This window comes from Cyprinodon tularosa, unplaced genomic scaffold (genome assembly GCF_016077235.1).
Source record: "Cyprinodon tularosa strain WSP-4 unplaced genomic scaffold, ASM1607723v1 ctg1117, whole genome shotgun sequence".
NCBI lineage: Eukaryota > Metazoa > Chordata > Actinopteri > Cyprinodontiformes > Cyprinodontidae > Cyprinodon > Cyprinodon tularosa.
Window position 1 is genome coordinate 32,323 of NW_024037913.1, and position 8,177 is coordinate 40,499.

At 37.1% G+C, this 8,177-nt stretch overlaps 1 protein-coding gene across 4 annotated transcripts in view; it reads right to left on the bottom strand.

The window, feature by feature from the left end:
* Positions 1–5,076, bottom strand: part of LOC119792484 (ATP-dependent Clp protease ATP-binding subunit clpX-like, mitochondrial) — a 29,778-nt gene extending 24,702 nt beyond the window's left edge. The window contains exon 1 of one of the 4 annotated variants that reach the window (XM_038299136.1): positions 4,939–5,076. The gene's annotated coding sequence lies outside the window, so the exon portion shown is untranslated. Of the gene's footprint in view, positions 1–2,375; positions 2,642–4,934 lie in introns of those variants that run through there. The other 3 variants (XM_038299145.1, XM_038299154.1, XM_038299127.1) reach the window with 3 other exon arrangements.
* Between the last annotated feature and the right edge of the window lie 3,101 nt (positions 5,077–8,177).

Consider the following 8,177-nt stretch of genomic DNA (forward strand, 5'->3'; position numbering starts at 1 on the left):
TCCTTCCTTGGCTATGCTTTGCACACATAGCAATGACACTAGCCAAACCGGTTAAGAAACAAAAATAATTCTCAGCAGCGGCACCTGTTACAAAAATAAAGTCTGAAACTGAGAAGTTCACAGAATTATTCAATCATACAGTGTTCTGAAAGTGCATTGTCCTTTACTTTGCACTTTAGATGAATGACTGCTTAGGTGCCACTGGTGGTGGCACTGTATCGATACTTTTAAAAACGAGTATTGTATCCGGATACAATGTTTCAGTATCGATACCTTTTTGAGTATCGATACTTTTGACAACCCTATCTGTAAATGCAAGAAAATAATTTCCCAGATGAAATTAATAAAGTAATCCTGATAAAGTAATTCTGATTGTTTAATAAGACAAATTTAAGGGCTGCTCAAAGTAACTAAGTACAAATACTTTGTTACTGTACTTAAGTACACTTCTAAGTAGGGTTGTCATGATACTAAACTTTTCAACTCGATACCAATGCTAAGGAAAATATTTGATACTTGATACCATTTTCGATACCACAAGGATAAAAACAAAGACTCCAAAATTCTACAGAAATATTTTCATTAATAAATAAAATAAAAAACAATAAATAAATACAATACAGGTTGTATGCTGTACACAGAATTATTCAATCACACAGTGTTCTGAAAGTGCATTTTCCTCTATTCTGCAGTTTAGATGAATGACTGTTTAGGTTTTTTGAGTATTAATACTTTTGACAACCCTACTTCTAAGATATCTATACTTTTCTCCATTACTTCTTTTTCCTCCTACTTCTGACTTCTACTCATTACATTTTCACACAGCATCTGTACTTTCTGTTCCTTACATTTTTAAAACAATCGTTACTCTTGGCTTCGGGTTAATATTTCTAAATCTTTATTTCCCGTCATGTGCTCCATCCAATGCAGATCATTGGCTCCACCCACATCTAGTGAAAACTAGTGTGATTGGATGAGTCATAGAACGCAAATACTCATTGGTTAGCTAAAGGAAATCATCAGAAGCAAGCAGGTGTTCTTCAAACTGCTAACGTGAATTGTCTATGCCATGCTACAATGTGGGATTCAGAAAAAGATGTTGAAATGTCTGAAAGGTCGGACACAGGCGAGAGCGTATCGGGAGACGGAGACCAACAAGACCTCCCTCATCCTTGGCCCTATCTCAGAGGATTTATAGAAATAGTCGAAAGATTGAGCTTTCAGTTCATATAGCGGCATCTGGCTGTTTTTTTAAGGTTATTTTATACTTTAAGTAGTTTTTGGAGCGCAAACTTTTTCACTTTTACTTGAGTAAAGAGGACAAGTTGATTCTTTAACTTTTACCAGAGTGTTTATAAACTGCAGTATGTCTGCTGGAGGTTTCTTCCTGTTAAAAGGGAGTTTTTCCTCTCCACTGTCGCTACAAGCATGCTTAGTGTAAGGGATTGTATCCCAGTCAATGAGTCGACGCAATCAGCAACTTTGAATCAATCTGACTGGATGATCTGGTTGAACTGTAAAGTGCCCTGAGATGACATGATGTGAATTGGCGCTATAGAAATAAACTGAATTGAATTAAGACAATCTGTAAATTGTTCAGACTTGATCCAGTTTGTGGTGAATCCCTCACAACGGTTTTATCTTTATCTAGTTAGAACCAAACCTGATAAGAGTGGAAAAGTTAGTGAGATTTAGAAAGTCAAATCTTCATCAAGGTTAATTATAACAATAAATCAGATAAGATGAATAAATGCGCTAAAATTTCAACAAATAACTGTAATCCACTGAAATGCATCACACCAAAAATATTCAGCTGTGGCAGCGTGTTTAACAGTAAGGTTAATAATAACTTAATATTTCATTAATAGACACAGATTTGTATTTTATTGTAGATTCAGTGAACTGCAGTGTAATAATCCCGCATGACCAACGACCAAAGTAAACAACATGAAGCAGTTTGTCTAAAAAAAAAAACAAAACAGCTGGATAAACATCTGCAGAGCGACACCTAAACTGGACGGTTATTAAAAAACACATTTAACCGTGAATGTTAACTTTAGCAAAGCAGGTCAATAAACAGGCGGAGGAAAAAAGCTCAATAAATTAAAACTTTGTCCATATAAACCTGCTTGTGTAAAGTGCGCCGCGGTGTAATCTAACCTGAACAGAACAACAGCAGATGACAAATAAACAATGATTGGTCAGTTAGCCGCTGCAGCTAGGCCCCAGCCTGACACCGCCGCTGGACGGCAAATACCAGCCGCACAGCAAACCCGCAAACTGCGCAGCTCATTTCAACAAGCTAATAAGCTACTGTAGCTAACTTATATCACAGTAGAACATGTATAACTAACTAACATACAGGTTTTACTTACTGTCCTTGTTGAAACTCGTCGCGTTTTGACAGCCTCTTTTAGAAAAACAACAAATGTGGTTAATATCTAAGGCTGTCTATTTTCTTTCTATTAAGTCAAAGTGTCATATTATCACAAAATTATATGAATTATGAAGAGTTAGGTTCCTCCAAGCCGTTATTTCCCAGGTGGGACACGACCCAAAGTGATGTAACGCCTCCTGCTACAAACTAGGTTACATCAAGCTAACCTGCTAGCCTCCCCTACAGGAACTACAGCTAGTCTGAAGGTTTATAGCAGTATGGATGGGACACATTATCATGGAGGCTCTGCCAGTGTCTACGTGCTCACAATGCATCCGGATACGTTGAGATCTACCAAGCGCAGGACGACGAGAGAGGCGTTCAGGAACATCTCGGAATAGAAGCTTTTGTCTGGGGATTGTGAAACGAAGTTGCGTTCAATTTGACGCGGAAAACGTAGAATCCGATGTAGTTATGTAAGGTATGGTGCATAACATTTTAAAATGGGGTTTGATGGTGATTAAAGGTATTACAACTTTTGTCTTTGTTCTTTATTATTTCTTGATCACTACTACTACACCAAGTCTTTTTAAATGCCTCGCAAAAGCAGTAATATAGCACCACTTAAACATCTTAAGATATTGTCACAACCACAAACCTAAGCATACTTACTCAAGGATTTGATTCAATAAACTAATAGAAACAAATATAAAAATGAAGTCAAAAAAAGGAAACTGAGTTTTACGCTTTTTTTCAAACAACAGAGAAGCATTCCTGTTCAGTCCAATATTGGCAAGTAAGATCTAGTGAAACAATCTCCTTTAAAACCCCCTATTTCGTAAGCACAACTCACTTTTAAAATTCGTATGCGTAAAAAATGTCAAAATCTTGAATACTTTTTTTTCCACTTTGCAATTATTCATTATCTTTTGTTTGTCTGTTGCATAAAGTTGCAATAAAACTTATAAAGGTATGTGATTCTAATGTGGATAAATAGCTTAAAAGAGAAACAATTCTTTTGTAAGGTTACAAAAGTAAGTCACCATAATGTTTGCTTCTGATTCTGTGAAAGAAGCTAAAGATTTTAGCAATGGAAATTTCCAGATTCTAATAATTTGACCTCATCACCATTAAAGGAGAAGTTCGGTTTTTAACACTTTTAGCCCATTTTCTGTAGTGTCCAGGATGAAATCGAATGATCGACACCAAAATGTTGACAATTGGTCCTGTCTCTGCTTTTTGGCTCATTTAGAATCCACCCCTGGCTGCTTCAGAATGGCTTCCATAGTGCATGTCCGATAATGTCCTTAAAACAACCTTAAACGTTCTTTTTTTTAAATATGCTACTCACCGGGTCGTCAGCGCTGTTCAATGACATTCCAAAAACAGTTTCGTAAAGAAAAAACGTTCCTGTAGTGTTTTATTTAGCATTTTGTAAATCCCATTGAGTTCTGTTGGAATAGTCAATATTCCCCTGCCACCGGAAACGGAAATGGGGCCTGTTTACACAGTTGTAGTCTTTTCGCTTCAATCTGTGTACTCCGACGTCGAGAATCAAGAATCCACCTTTCGTATTCCATTTTCAGAGTTTTTTAAAGTGTTTAACAGAGACGTTAGCACCTCGACGTCGGAGTACACAGAGTGAAGCGAAAAGACTACAACTGTGTAAACAGGCCCCATTTCCGTTTCCGGTGGCGGAGGAATATTGACTATTCCAACAGAACTCAATGGGATTTACAAAATGCTAAATAAAACACTACAGGAACGTTTTTTCTTCACGAAACTTTTTTTGGAACGTCATTGAACAGCGCTGACGACCCGGTGAGTAGCATATTTTAAAAAAAGAACGTTTAAGGTTGTTTTAAGGACATTATCGGACATGCTCTTTCTAAAGTGCTCCATTCTAAAGCAGCCAGGGGGGGATTCTAAATGAGCCAAAAAGCAGAGACAGGACCAATTGTCAACATTTTGGTGTCGATCATTCGATTTCATCCTGGACACTACAGAAAATGGGCTAAAAGTGTTAAAAACCGAACTTCTCCTTTAATAAATCTGGTGTTTCCTTTGCTCCTGCAGTTTTACAGTCCTTTTACATTTAAAGATAGATTTGTTACCCTACAATCGGAGCGCCATTAAATACCAGACAGTAAAATACATTTCAACAGATTTGAACTTTTTAAATGTAATTGTCAGAATATTTAATCTGCTGATGAAGCTTCTTTGCTTAAATTCAACTTTATACAATGTTTTTTTAATCTTTTTTTTTTTTATGTTTTGACAACCTTGTTATGATCCACTAACTTAAAATGCAAATATTTGTCATCCCTTCCCTGGTCTTCTAATTTTAATCAAAAGTGTAGTATACATAGTGTATATGTAGCTAATTCTTTTTATGCACAAAATAAAGAAGAGGAAAGTAGTTTGATTTCTCTATATATGTGGACTTTGCCTTTAGAGTAAAGTACTTTTTATTTTCACATACTGTAGCTTTAAAAATTAGGTTTGTTTTCAGTCACTGTCTAAGCTTGCTTGCTATTTTATTTCAGTCATTGCTTACTTACGCTCCGAAGAAATTCAACCTCTCAGCTTGATGCCAGCAAGTTGTTGAGCAAGCGTAGAAATAGATCCACTGGAGGTTAGATTGAGGCTGGTTCGATGTGAGCAAAGACAAACAAGACGCTGAGCTGAAAATAAGAAGACATCAATTTTCCAGACTGCGTGATCACAGAGTCAAATTCTTTTTCCCGGTAAACCTTGTCCTCAAAGTATTGATCAACCTGAATGACATTTCCTTGTTTCAGTGATAACTGCTCAGAGTTTTAACCTAAAACAAATCCTAAAAAAGCGCTCTGTCTGCTAAAGATGCATTAAAAGAATATCAGGGTGGAAGGAAGTCTTCACAGAGTTAATATTCATCATGTAGAATAACAACATCAGAGATCTCCAAAGGTTTTGGTGAAATCATTGTCTGTTTCAGGCCGTCGTTGGTTAAAGGCTACTTTGTTTAAAGGCCCCTTAGAAAAGTTTTTTCAGACCTAATATCTAAACAGTTTAATCTTACACTGGAAAAAAACGGAATCTAGATAAGTCTTTTTTTTTTCTTTTTTTTTTTATAAGTGCATTTGTTCTTGGATTGAGGAGGTATAAGAGACATTTTGCCAATGGAACAAGACAATTTACACTTAAAATAAGAAAACACAATTGCATTGTCTTATTTCAAGTACATATTACCTTATTTTAAGAGTAAAAATACTAATTCCATTGGCAAGGTATCTAATTCACCTACTCAAATTAAGGGTAAATACACTGAATTTAAGAAGTTTTTACATATTTTTAGATCGTTTTTCCAGTGTAATCCTGAGTTTTATATTCATTTGCTTCCAAATCACAATGAGTTGGGGCTTTAAATGCTTTTCTTGTTTACTATCTTCTACTGTTTTTTTGTTTACATTGTAGATCTTCTCTTATCTAGATCAACAATCCTGTCCAGGTTTTGTTGACTTGAGGTCAAGTTTAGCCAGTGGTGGAAAGTAACCAATTAAATGTACTTGATTACTGCACTTAAGTACTCTTCTTAAGTATCTTTACTTTGCTTGAGTATTTTTTGAGCGGGTACTTATACTTAAAACCTTCAAGACACTACATCTCACTGTCAAATACTGTACTTTCTACTCCACTTAGTTTCCAGGAAGCTGTTAGTTCCTTGTTCCTTTTAGCTCAGCGTAGCTTTTTAATCCTCTGTTGCTGTTTTCATCCATCATGGCGGATAGCAGCCATTAGGACTGAATCTAGACGCCGCTGATTTACAGATTTAATGACGTTCCACAGATGAGAGAAACTCAGAGCAGATATTATTAGTAGTTTATCATTTTATTAAGGCGTTAGTTGTTACCATGTGGTCAAGTTGATCAATAGGATGAGTCTCAAAGCAGAGTTATAGCTTCTATGTGGTCATAGATTAAACCATAAACCTTCTATAGAGAAAGTTTAAGGAGAATCCAGACTATCCTGCTTTATTTCTGGTTTGTTTTTAAATTAGAAATAATAATCCAAATATCTGTCCTTTTTTGTGACCTTTTTATGCTGAAGTTCTTTCCAGGTGCTGTAGAATCTGAATCAGGTGGTTCTACGCATCAATACATCAGGTGGTTTCTGATTCAATTCAATTCAATTCAGTTTATTTATATAGCGCCAAATTCACAACACATGTCATCTCAAGGCACTTTACAGTTCAACCAGATCAAATTGATACAAAGTTTTCTATCTAAGGAAAACCAGTTGATTGCATTGACTCATTGACTCAAATACAATCCCCCACACTAAGCATGCTTGTAGCGACAGTGGAGAGGAAAAACTCCCTTTTAACAGGAAGAAACCTCCAGCAGAACCAGGCTCAGTGTGAGCGGCCATCTGCCGAGGCCGACTGGGGTTCAAGGAGACAGAAGCAGAGATACAAAAAGCAGCTGTAAAAGGCGGCCCCGTCCAGGAAACACACAGCCAGGCAGACGAGCTCCAAGGCAGCTCCCATGCCAGAGGACGAAGAAAGCACATCCACTCAGTCACGGTCAGAGAAACAGGACCACACTGGAAAACAGGCCGATCTCCAACATCTCCAACATGTAACAGGTTCTTTAAAACTACTCTGAAAATTATACAGAAATATACTGATATTAGAAAATTTAATGTGCATTTGTCTAATACTTTAGAACGTTTGAATGCGTGTACTTTTGAATACTTAATTATTTTAAAAAATTAGTACTTCAATATTTGAATTTGAGTAGACGTTTCACCAAGTAACTTTTACATTAGTAAGATTTGACTGAGTTTCAGTACTTTTCCTTAAGTACTACTGTTAAGTACTTTGTCCACCTCTTTCCTCGTTTCATTAATTTTCTGTAATACAGGACTTCTTTTTTTTTTGACAGCACTAGTCAAAAAAATCTTGTGTTTTTCGGTATGAGAGAAGGGAAGAGATAAGAACCAAAGGTTAGATTCAAACCCAAGTCGGCTGCATCAAGTACAAAGGCCTCCATTCAGGGTTCATGTGCGCTAACCACTGCGCCACCAAAGCACACCTGTAACGCATGACTTCTAATAGCATCATATCAGCCCCTTAATATGATCTTAGTTTTTATTTTATTTGATTTTTTTGTAGGTATCTGGATTGTCCAGCTGCACATTATTTGAAGTCTGATTATATACTAAGAGGGTATCTCCTACTCGGCCCCCTATAAATTAATAGTGTCTCTTAAGTGAAATATCAGCTGTGCTGCTGCCATCAACACCTTTGTTTCTAGATGTTGGAGCTTGGCCTGTTTTCCAGTGTAGTCCTGTTTCTCTGACTGTGACTAACTGGATGTGCTCTCTTCATCCTCTGACATGGGAGCTGGCTCGGAGCTCGTCTGCCTGGCTGTGTGTTTCCTGGACGGGGCCGCCTTTTACAGCTGCTTTTTGTATCTATGCTTCTTTTTCTATGTCTGCTTCTGTCTCCTTGAACCCCAGTGGGCCTCAGCAGATGGCCGCTCACACTGAGCCTGGTTCTGCTGGAGGTTTCTTCCTGTTCAAAGGGAGTTTTTCCTCTCCACTGTCGCTACAAGCATGCTTAGTGTGAAGGATTGCTGAAGAGTCAATGAGTCGATGCAATCAGCTGGTTTTCCTTAGATAGAAAACTTTGAATCAATCTGACTGGAGGATCTGGTTGAACTGGGAAGTGCCTTGAGATGACATTAGTTGTGAATTGGCGCTATAAAAACAAACTGAATTAAATTGAATTAAGTCATTCTGGTGTACTGACATTTTC